This window comes from Primulina eburnea, chromosome 14, assembly GCF_022965805.1.
Source record: "Primulina eburnea isolate SZY01 chromosome 14, ASM2296580v1, whole genome shotgun sequence".
NCBI classification, from domain to species: domain Eukaryota; kingdom Viridiplantae; phylum Streptophyta; class Magnoliopsida; order Lamiales; family Gesneriaceae; genus Primulina; species Primulina eburnea.
In genome coordinates, this window is record NC_133114.1 from 1130734 (window position 1) to 1142865 (window position 12132).

Below are 12132 nucleotides of genomic sequence, written 5' to 3' on the forward strand. Positions count from 1 at the left end.
AAAGTATGAAGCAAAGTTTTAGTCGTTGAATTATAATCCATTGCACTTAAAACATCTAGAGATTTCTCTTGCAATGCTCGGCAAAGCAAATTTGTTATCCCTATTATCTTATGCATCAAGTGTAAATGAATATGAAACTAAAAGACTTCATTACAATCAATGCACCACTAGCTTCACCACGAATGGAATTAGAAGCTCCATCATTCACCATATTTTTATAACATGGTAATCAGAGAGCTATACATATCAATCATGCTACAAAACGAGTCGAAATTAGAAATCCAACGAGTCTTGGTCGTAATAAATTTTCAATTTGATTACATCATCTACGTGTATCACGTTCATTAGTAGCTACCATATGCGCAACTTCGATTCTTTGAGCAGAATGTAACTCACCATGCCATTTTGGAGATGCATTGATGAGATTACAAATGGAATTCAATTTTGAAAAGAATAACCAAATGAATACCTCTTTTCCAGCAGCTGGAGTTAATGCTAGTTGAAGACGATGAGCAAAACAATGTACATGATATGCACACGAGCAATCTTACAAGAAAAGAGCCTGCAATCCATTCCAAGAACCGCACATATTGTTAGCACCATCATATCCCTGTCCACGTATATTGTGGATATGCAAGTCATAACGACTAAGTGCATAAGATATTTTTTCTAAGTGTTGCAGCAGTTGTATCTGTCACGTGTACAATGGCAATGAACCGCTCTCGTAAAAAGCATTCAGTATCCACAAATCTTAATACAATAGCCATCAGCTCCTTGTTAGATGCATCTCTCGCTTCATCAACTAAAATGCAGAATTTTGGATGCCCAATTTCTTTTTGAATCTTGGCTCTCACTTGGTTGGAAATGATATTCAAGACATCTTTCTGAATATCAGATGAAATATACTTTGCATTCTTTGGAGCTTTCTCTAAGGTGATGTCCCAATAATCTTATTCATTTTTCCTATAAATTTATCATCTCGATAAAATTTCCACGATTATTAGAAGATAGAGATTCATCATGCCTTCTAAATGCACATGTTTGCAAAGTGAGCCATCAAATGCTTTCAGTAGTTGTTGTAAGCCGCAATCTGTTTTTTTGTTTTTCTTCTGAAGATTGTACATTTATCACTTTGTCAATATGACGAGGTATATTCATTAAATTATCAAGATATTCCACATCATTGTTATGTGGTGAAGTATTGCCTCCTATATGCATAAAAAATGCGCATCTATCGCCATCATTAACTCGCTTCCAATATTTGAATCCATCCATTGTAAATGAAGGATTACGAGGATGCTTATGTTAAAAAAATAAGCACGGAAAACAAATGCAGCATCTTTCTAAGGAGAGTACTCTAACCAAGTAAATTTTTTAAACCAGTGACTTTGGAATCGTCGACTTTGACTTCCAAATTTGGTTGGTGGATACTCATTCTTAATTGGTTGATATGGCCCCATCTTGATATAAACTCGTCTTATTTCATCCATTTGATTAACATGATATTTTTCATACCGGAGTATGTAATGTCGAATCAGGTTCAAGAAAACTCACATCAACATTAGTTCTAGGAGATTTGTTAAGCTGTTGATTACTAGGATTTGAGACATCAATATTGGATGGAAAATGCTCCTGACTTTCCGATGTCTGCTCTTTTTGTTTAAAAAATGAGTTCATGGTTTTCCTTTTCTTCATTCTTGAGTTTCTTTTATCCTTGGCGCCGTCTACACCATAAAATATTACTTTAGTTTAACTTATCATGGCTAACTGAATCAAATTAACATTACCGACACTAAATAATTTTACTTTAATCCAATAAATCTCGAACAATTATAATTATTCCAAAACAATTTCTGAAGTTAACATTTGACAATCCTAAGGCATAATACATTTAAATATAAAATCTTTACAGCTTATAAGTTCAAAATCTCATTTACATAATTCTGAATTTTTCAAATATTCTTACAAAATTCCATAAATTCGCATTTATATTTTCTATACCATATAAACATCCAAATAATAATAATCAACACTAAAAATAAAAAATCCCCATATAAAATTTGGAAATTCAAAAAAATGCCCAAATAAATTCAGAAAAATTATTGATACCTTCAATCGGCTCAAATATAGTACTTACAATCAACAATTTAACATATATCAATTATCGGAATTCAAAAAACAAAAAATACCAAAATTTCGAAACACTAAAATCTGAAATTACCTTTAAAATTTGAAATCTAACTTAGAACAACAAGAACTAGCTGTAGTAAGTCTAACATTAAGATTTTCTCACGATATCCAGTGAAAACGGCGACTGATAGGCGACGGCCGATTTCAAGACAACAAAGTAACTTCGAAAATTTGGTATTAAAAGAAAGCTTATGTCGGACTTTCCGAATCTACAATCGATTTTGAAAATCGGCGACCGACGATAAAGTTACGACATTTCAAGTAACGAAAATTGTGATGGCTTGAGGGAAAAAAATGGAATTGGCGCGGAGAGAGAATAGGAGAGAGAAAACTGATTGGGACTTGTCACGCCCCGAAACTCGGGAATGACACCGACGTTGTTTAACAATCACACGATCGCAACAACAAGCCTCTTGTAGCACAGTATAAATCGAACCAGTTTATATATCATAATCTCAAATTAGATAACCAATGTCTTTACAATTACCAAAATAAATAAGACGACAGAGTTTTAATGCGGAACGTAAATCTAATTAATAATAACTTAAACTAAATTCCTTGAGCGTTCACCATCCCAGAACTGTTCGGACTCCTCATCCTCGAGTTCTTCTTCGGGCTTATCTGGGAAGGGTTGTAAGGGGGTGAGTATTTTGGGAATACTCAGTAAATGGGGGAAAATCGAGCACAATAAAGACAACATGCATAAATTTCGAATCATAATCATGAGTTCATACGTACTTCATAACACATGCATAAACTTTGACCCAGCACTGCGACTCATCTACTTTCTACGGTTTACTGACGTTAGTCCCTAATTTTTACTCCTCTAAGGGGGTGAGGCCGTATACCGGTTATGTCTCCCACCGCGTAAGGGTACGTTGTGGTTGGGATTCCCTCCCGTATACAGTCGACTCCTCACAGTGCTTTTGAAATCGTATGACAATTACACGAAAAGAGTAGAAAGAAGATTGTACTCGACTATTTATTTTTCTTGTAAAAATCGAAAAATTGTATGCATAAATTCGAGATTTTAAAGTTTAAAAATAGCCCACTTACCGTATGTATTTTGTTAGAAACGTAGGTGTTTGGCTTCGAGAATTGGATCGCTTCTCCTTCTTGCTCGGACGGTGCTTCGGCTTTGATTTCTTGAATGACCTTGAGACGATTTTTGTGCAGAGTTTGGCTATGGAGAAGCTGCTGAATTTCGAGATTTCAGCAAGGGGAATTCGAAAATTTAGGTGTGTTGTGGAGTGGGGGTGATGGCCTATTTATAGGTGGAGGGATGAGGGCTAAATTTGGTGCATAAATCATGTCCAAGATTTGCCTAAATCTCACATTTTTGGCTCCAAAAATCCTTCCATGACTGCTGATTTTTCTACCAAATCAAGTTCCCCACCATCCTAATCTAATGGCTCAAAAATGAGGTGCAAAGGAGGGGAGGATTTGCTTCCTTTCTTGTATCAAAAGCTTGTATATAATCCAATATTTAGGCACTACAATATTTTGGAAGAATATTTTGTGGGTGATTTTCGAAATTTGCTAGAATTGGGCATGCCTTATTCCATCTAATTGAATGATATTCCAAATCTTGTAAACTTCCTTGCATATTTTCGAAAATATGCATATTCATGAGTAGGGATATCAAAGATTGTATTTCCAAAGTTCCCCAAAATAATCCCTTGCATATCAAAGATTTGTATACCCAAAACGTTATATTAAAAAAAATAATCCCACTTAAAATATGTACACCTAAAATTAATAGTAATAACTCAACACTTAAGGTTGCCTAGTTGGGTTTTCACAGGACTAGTCAATAAAATTTTTAAAATAAAGCATACCTATTATTTAAAAAAAAAATAGGTGGGGCTAGAGCCCAACCCAGGCCCAGTGTAGTTCCGTCCCTATGACTAACCATGATTCAATTTTTTAAAATGATTTATTTTTTAAAAATCATTTGACTTACATTCATTTCTTCCACCGTCATATATATATATATATATATATATATATATATATATATATATATATATATATATATATATATATATATATAAAACAAAATAAAACTTCCATAGAATTGCTCCGTTTTGCAACTTTCTGCCCAAGATTAGGTTTTTATTTTTTATCCATTGTTGTATGTCGGTAATTTTTTGACTTCTTTTTTGCGCGTAGATTTTTGTTGTATATCGATGATTTAAGGGCCAAATAAAGGAATTTTTTTATTCATTTCTTCATTTTATATTATATTTTACTAATTAAGTTTTAATGACTGTGATTTCCTTTAAAGTAAAATACAGTAGATTAATCTCTTGTTTATGTCCATATTTTTGTAATATGTGGTACTTGAATACATGTATATTTCCTTCATCTAATTTGTTTTTTAAAAAAATTAGATCCAGTTGGTCTTTTTTTTTTTTTTTGGAAATGGAAGATGACAAATCAAAGGCACTTGAAGAGTTGGAGGAAGTCTACGGTGAAGAAGCCAAAATTGATCAGATTCCAAAAACACAATGTTGACTCCCTAATTTTTCTATTCAAGAAAATGGATAGGTACAAACTGAGAACTCCATTGTCAATGTTTTTAAGAGTAAACTAGAAACGGGTAAGATTGTGAACACTCTTGAAGAAGCTTATTTATTATATTGTCAATACGCACATGCCAAAAGATTTCGTGTAAGGAAGGATGAACAACGATGTTTTTCCCATACTAATGAACTTCAATAAAAGGAATTCAATTTCTCATGTGAAGGTATGAAAGATGAAAAAAGATCTAGTAAAAAGATTTAGATTTATCAAAAATTGCTCACTAGAACTATCTGTAAAGCCAAATTGAATATTTCAAGAGAAAATGAGGGTCAATGGAGCGTGAGTAGATTTGTGGAGGAGTATAACCATGAGATGTTTGCACACGATCAAACGCACTTGTTAAGATCCGCACACAATATATCACATGCAAAAAAGTCTATTCTAGAAGCTATGGTAAATGATGGAATATCTATCTTTAATGCTATTTCTTTCATGGAAAACGAAGCATGTGGGTCAGAAAATTTAGGTTTTATTAGAAATGGCGCATATGATCATATGAGTCGACTGAAAAACATACCAAAGTTGAGAATGGAGATGTCATTGCGCTTATTCAATATTTTTTAAATACGACGAATAAAGAGAATTACTTTTACTGGAACGTTCAATTGGATGATGACGATGGGGTGATGAACTTTTTTTAGGGACTATAGAAGTGCTGTTGATTACGAAAATTTTGATGATGTCTTGTCGATTGATACAACATATAGAACAAATAAGTAAAATTTGATATGTACTCCATTTGTTGGTATAAATCACAATATACAGAATGTGATGTTTGGCTTGGTCTTTATGTCAGATAAAACCGAAAATTCTTTTGAATGGTTGTTTACAACATTTCTTGATTCTATGAATGGAAAGCAACCTGAAACACTCTTTTCAGACTAATGTCAAGCCATAATGAATGCCATCGAAACTTTTTTTCTCATTTACATCATCGTTTATGTCAGTGGCATATAAATCAAAATGCTCCTCACACTTTGGGAGTTTATACGGAGATTCAGCTTTTAAACAACTATGATATAAATTTATGAATTGTTGTGAATCTGAAGATGAATTTGAGGCCACATAGAAATATATGATTGATACATATAATTTGGATGGTCATAGATGGTTGAATGGGATGTACAGACACAAGGAAAAATGGGCACTGCCTTTAGTAGTGGAAGGTTTAATGCTGGACTTTTGGCTACTTCGAGGAGTGAGGCCACAAATATGACTTTGAAAAAAACATGCAACAAAAAGAGTTCTTTGTATGAATTTGTGATGAATTATGTAAAAATTCAAAATAATTGGCGGAAATAGGAAAAGATTGACGATGAGTATTCTTCCACGATTTTCTTAAGATCGATATCAGGGAAGTGGGTTTTTGTAAGTATTTTTTTTATAAAGTGCACACACTTATATATTGTTTTGTAAGTGTGCTTAATGTTTTCCAAAAATGATTACATGTCTTCGAAAACTCGATCGGCATGATGCATATGCATTTCTATTTTATATGATGTCTTCGAATCCGTTTGTTATTCGATATTAGATAATGTTCTAAAGCATGTTTGAAATTATTTGAAATATACTGTAATGATTCGAGTCTGTAATTATTTGAAATATACTGTAATGATTCGATATTAGATAATGTTCTAAAGCATGTTCCAAAAATTCCGATGTTTGATTTGATTTGATATGACCATGATGCAGTGAGATATAATAACCGTTTATTTGGTCCCACTCTTAAGAGATGTAACACATAGGAGACTGATCAGTAGACCACGAAAAAATGAGATGATTTTCATTGCTATGTTTTTATTTTGTTCGTATTAGATTCAACATGCTTATAATTGAAAACTGTGGTTCTATATATATATATATAAGCGCCCACGTCGCTATTAGCGACGGTTTATAATAAACCGTCGCTAATAGCGACGGATTCTGAGAAACCGTCGCTAAACTTAGTTTCGTTATGCGCATCCAAACCGTCGCTATTAGCGACGGATTATGAGAAACTGTCGCTAAACTCCAATTTTTTTTAAAAAAAAAACTGACACAGAGGCGGCCACTCACAATGGAAAGGGTGTTAAATAGGTGTTACACCCCATTCTGGGTGCTCTTATGGACGTGATTTTGTATCCATACTGTAGATAAATTGAGATCAAACAACAGAATTCAAAATTTCCTAGATGTGCAGGGTGTTTCATTGTTCGGTAAAATTTGTAAATCTACTTTTTCTATCGGCATTTTGTATTCATCTTTAATATTTTTGTTTGAACTTCAAACAGTGGCACAATTGTATAAAAAAAGGTTTATATAGGCTGTTAAAGATTTATAGGACACCAACCGAAACCGGATTTTATATCCAACAGCTTCAGTGTTTGATTTTTCAAACACAAGATTTACCTTCAAACACCTGCACATCTTGGAAATTTTGCATTCTGTTGTTTAATCTCAATTTATCTACAGTATGGATACAAAATCACTTCCATAAGAGCACCCACAATGGGGTGTTAAATAGGTGTTAACACCCCTCTCTATTGTGAGTGGGCGTTGGTGTGGGGAGTTCAATTCTTTGAACGCCCTGTGTCAGTTTTTTTTTTAAAAAATTGGACAATTAGCGACAGTTTATTACAAACCGTCGCTATTAGCGACGGATTTAAGAAACCGTCGCTATTGGCGACGGATTCATAAAACCGTCGCTAAACGTGGCGCCCTAGCACCCTCTATATATATATATATATAACATATCTAACATACATATAAATATACCACTTTAATTTGATATAAATATACCACTTTAATTTGTGAATTTCCTTATATGTCCTTGTTAATTTAAGTTAGCAAACAAATTAATAGGTTATCTTAAGGGTTTTTTTTTGTAATTCATTGTCCATCTTAAATGAATTTGAACATTAATACACATTCATCTTTATTTCCTAGCTTTTATGCCAAAAAAATTATTTATTTACATTTCAATGTTCATTTAAGTTAGCAAATTAAATTAGTAGGTTTTTTTTTAATTCATTGTCCATTTTAAATGGATTTAGACATTAATACACATTCCTATTTCTTTTTAAAATTTTATGTAAAAAAATTTATTTATTTACATTTCTTAGTCATTTTTTTTTGTAATTGATTGTCCATCTTAAATGGATTTGAACATTAATACACGTTCCTATTTTTTTTTCTAAATTTTATGCCAAAAAAATTATTTATTTACATTTCTTAGTCAATTTTTTAACAAGTTGATTTGTAAATATGAACTAATAAAATCATATATTATATAGATATTGAAATATGATAACGATTATTTCTAAGAATATTTTTTTAGTCAACATCTAACATACATATATGTAAATTTCAATTGTGTTTTTCCCTCTGTACCCTTATATTTCTAGATTCTGATATTTGACTTCATGTAGACTTAATTTTATCATTGCTTAATACCATTTGATAGATATATGGGCCCATTTATTTCCTTCTCATTTTTTCATTTCCTACGTTTTTCTTCCTTACCTATTACTAACTGTTTCACACCATGAAGCATTACTGTTGATGGGTTATTTCATCCACATTTCATTGAAATCATCGGTTTTCTATCGACTGCAATTTGTTTATTAATATGTCTACGTGCCCTCAATTTCTCTTTGTTCTTTTGTTTAAACTTCTTCTACTTTTCATGCGCGGGGTAGACGCTGGCTGCAAGGAGGATCAAGAAATAAAGTTGAGGTGATCTTGAACTTAATATAATAAGTTAATATATCTATATATATATATATCTATATCTATATATATATATATAATATAATCATATGTTTATGTCATATATATATATATATATATATATATATATATAAAAATATATATATATATATAGATATATATATAATATATATATTATATACATCAACTATGATATATTAATATGAAAATAGTTAGCAAATGAACCTTGGTATATTTTTTTTAAAAAAAAAAAACCTACCTGTTCCCTAATGTAATTGGGAATAGGAGAGCCTATTTTCAAAAAAGAAGTTTATCAATATCATTTTTTCAAAATTTATATATTATTTAAATTAATATGTACCCGTGTATATAAGACAAGTTTCACTTAGATTCAAAATTTACATTTTAAAACTATTTTTAATATATTTTAAATTACTTTCAAAATTAAATTCTATTAAATAAAATAATTGATAAAATAAATCTATCTCGTTTATTAGTTAATTGCACCAAACTTCCTTTGAAATATCGAAAATCTACATTTATTCACTGTGAACGTTAAATAGGTATTCTAGATATTAACTTTTATGAGTTATTTGCACCGTGATATCTTTTAAAAAAATTAGACTGTGCTTAAATCTCTATATATATTTACCAAAAAAAATAGAATTGACTTGAATCTCTATAACTCCTTGTAAAAAAAAATTGAGCTGGGCTACAGCCTAGGACAGACCAAGCATAGGTCCGTCCTTGGCCGGCTGCCATCTCGGGATTTGTCTCAGGGTATGTGTTTCGCTCTCTTCATTTCTCTCCTGCTTGCTTTGTTGCTACCCCTTTGCGTTTTCCGCATTCTTCTATTTTCTATGTGTTCTTCTAATGTTATTTTCCCTCAAAGCTATGTGTGTTCTCTTAAAGAGTTTCATGTAATCATTTTAATTTGGCAGCGGCGCTGCTCAACTCCACAAAAACACTCATAAATTCCTGCTCAAGTTAGATAAATCATTAAAGACAAAAGACAACATTCTAGATATCATAGTTGATGGGCTAGAAAAGCCGAAAGATCATTTTCAAAGTAAGGATATAGAAGACATTTCAACACTAGCCAATGAAATCACTGCTGCTAACCAAACACACAAGCAAAATGGCAAGCAAGCTCAAACAGTTGCACAAAAATGTGTCAAAGAGGAAAACTGAGAGGCGTGATATAATCGATCTTGGAGATCATGAAACTTTTAACACTTATACAAGAAGATTGAAAACGAATGAAACTAATAAAGCAGGGCATTCATGCAATATGAAGATAAAACAAGAACATTAGAGTGAATGAGTTGTTGTTTTTAATAAAAGATGGTTACAGTACTTATGTCTTATAGTAATGCAGGCTATCTTTTAGTTTTTGTTTTTACATCCCTTGTGTAATCCCTTATTTGTTTGTTTATAACCTCAACTGAAAATTATTATCGTACTATATCTTATATAGACATGATATCTTATTATTATATAGATTTATCTCTCTATCGCCTGCAATTTGTTTATGTCGTCGTGATCCTCAATTTGTCTCTTTTCTTTTGGTTTTACTTCTTCTACTTTTCATGGGGCGGGATAGACGACCGGCTGCCATCTCGGGATTTGTCTCAGGATATGTGTTTCGATCTCTTCATTTCTCTCATGCTTGCTTTGTTGCTACCCCTTTGCGTCTTACGCATTCTTGTATTTTCTATGTGTTCTTCTAACGTTATTTTCCCTCTCAGCTATGTGTGTTCTCTTAAAGAGTTTCATGTAATCATTTTAATTTGGCAGCGGCGCTGCTCAACTCCACAAAAACACTCTTAAATTCCTGCTCAAGTTAGATAAATCAGTAAAGACAAAAGGCAACATTCTAGATATCATAGTTGATGTGCTAGAAAAGCCGAAAGATCATTTCCAAAGTAAAGATATAGAAGACATTTCAACACTAGCCAATGAAATCACTGCTGCTAACCAAACACACAAGCAAAATGGCAAGCAAGCTCAAACAGTGGCACAAAAATGTTTGTCAAAGAGGAAAACTGAAAGGCGTGATATAATCGATCTTGAAGATAATGAAACTTTTAACACTTATACAAGGAGATTGAAAGAGAATGAAACTAATAAAGCAAGGCATTCATGCAGTATGAAGATAAAACAAGAACATTAGAGTGAATAAGTTGTGGTTTTTAACAAAAGATGGTTAAGTACTTATGTCTTATAGTAATGCATGTTATCTTTTAGTTTTTGGTTTTACATCCCTTGTGTAATCCCTTGTTTTGTTGTTTGTAACATTAACTGAAAATTATTATCGTACTATATCTTATATAGACATGATGTCTTATTATTATATAGATTTATCTCTTTATTGCTTAGTTTAAAAATTTTTGTCAATGAATTGCTTACTCTATAATATTTATTGCACAATTATTGAAACATATATCTCTTTATATATCCCCACGTGCATCGCACGTGCACCTACCTAGTATATATTTATATATATATATATATATATATATATATATATATGTATGTATATCTTCGTTATTTATTATGCACGATCTCCCTCACTACTGAGTATTTCCCCAAAAAACCACCATTTACTCTCCCTCCTCAAATAAGAATGAAGATTAGTTAGATGATGGTGAGCAAGTGATATTTTGGGGCTGTTGATGAAGGATCAGTTCGAGATCAAACCTATTTAAATTCTATTATGTTAAGTTATAATTCGTTTTCGCATTTCCGTATTTCTATTCTAAAGAAAATATTTTATATTATGAAATAAACTGATTTTTGGCTAGATTTGTACTACGAGGCTTGTTATTTCAATGTTAAATTATTAAACAAACCCTGTGTCATAAACCTCGATCTCAGGACCTGACATCGGCAATGTTTGAGACCACTTTATCATTTTCTGGTGTCTCGTACTCATTCAATAAAAACCAAAATTGAAAAAAAAATGCAAATTAAGAGACAAAAAGCTGTGAATTAATCAATAACATGATCAAAAATAAAAAATATACAAACTACATTATCAGAAATGTTTTTCTCCCCTACTTATATGCATGATGGTTGTTGGTACAAACCACAACTTGGTATAAAGTAAAGAAAAAGGAAAAAATATACATATGATACAAAAGGCTATTGTAAACCTTGTGATTTGGTATACTTTTCTTTTATTCATTTTGGTTTCCTGTTATTTCAAGAATGGTTATGCTTTGGAAGAGAATGGGCCAGACAAAGCCTTGTTGGCCACTATCACACTATTGAAATCAGATCTCTTTTGCCACCTTCTGTCTGCAATCCCTCCAAAGCCAAAGGTTAGACGTTAGATTTTTCATGTCTCTCTTTATTCATCATCAATAACTAAAGTTTTAGGAGATTCCAAAATCATGTCCAAACAAGAAACAATCATCAACATTAGAAGTTGTTCATAGGAATGGACCATTTTGTGACCAACTAGGCCAAGTGCCAAAACCACACCATCTCTCAGTGAAGTCCTCTCCCATGACCAGTCCCGAGTTGACTCGATCCAAGCTCGCCTTGTTCACACTTTGGACATGAGTAAACTAGCAGACAAAGAAGTTATCATACCGGAACTACCCGGCATTCCACTGGAATCTTAAAACTACAAGGTATCCCTTG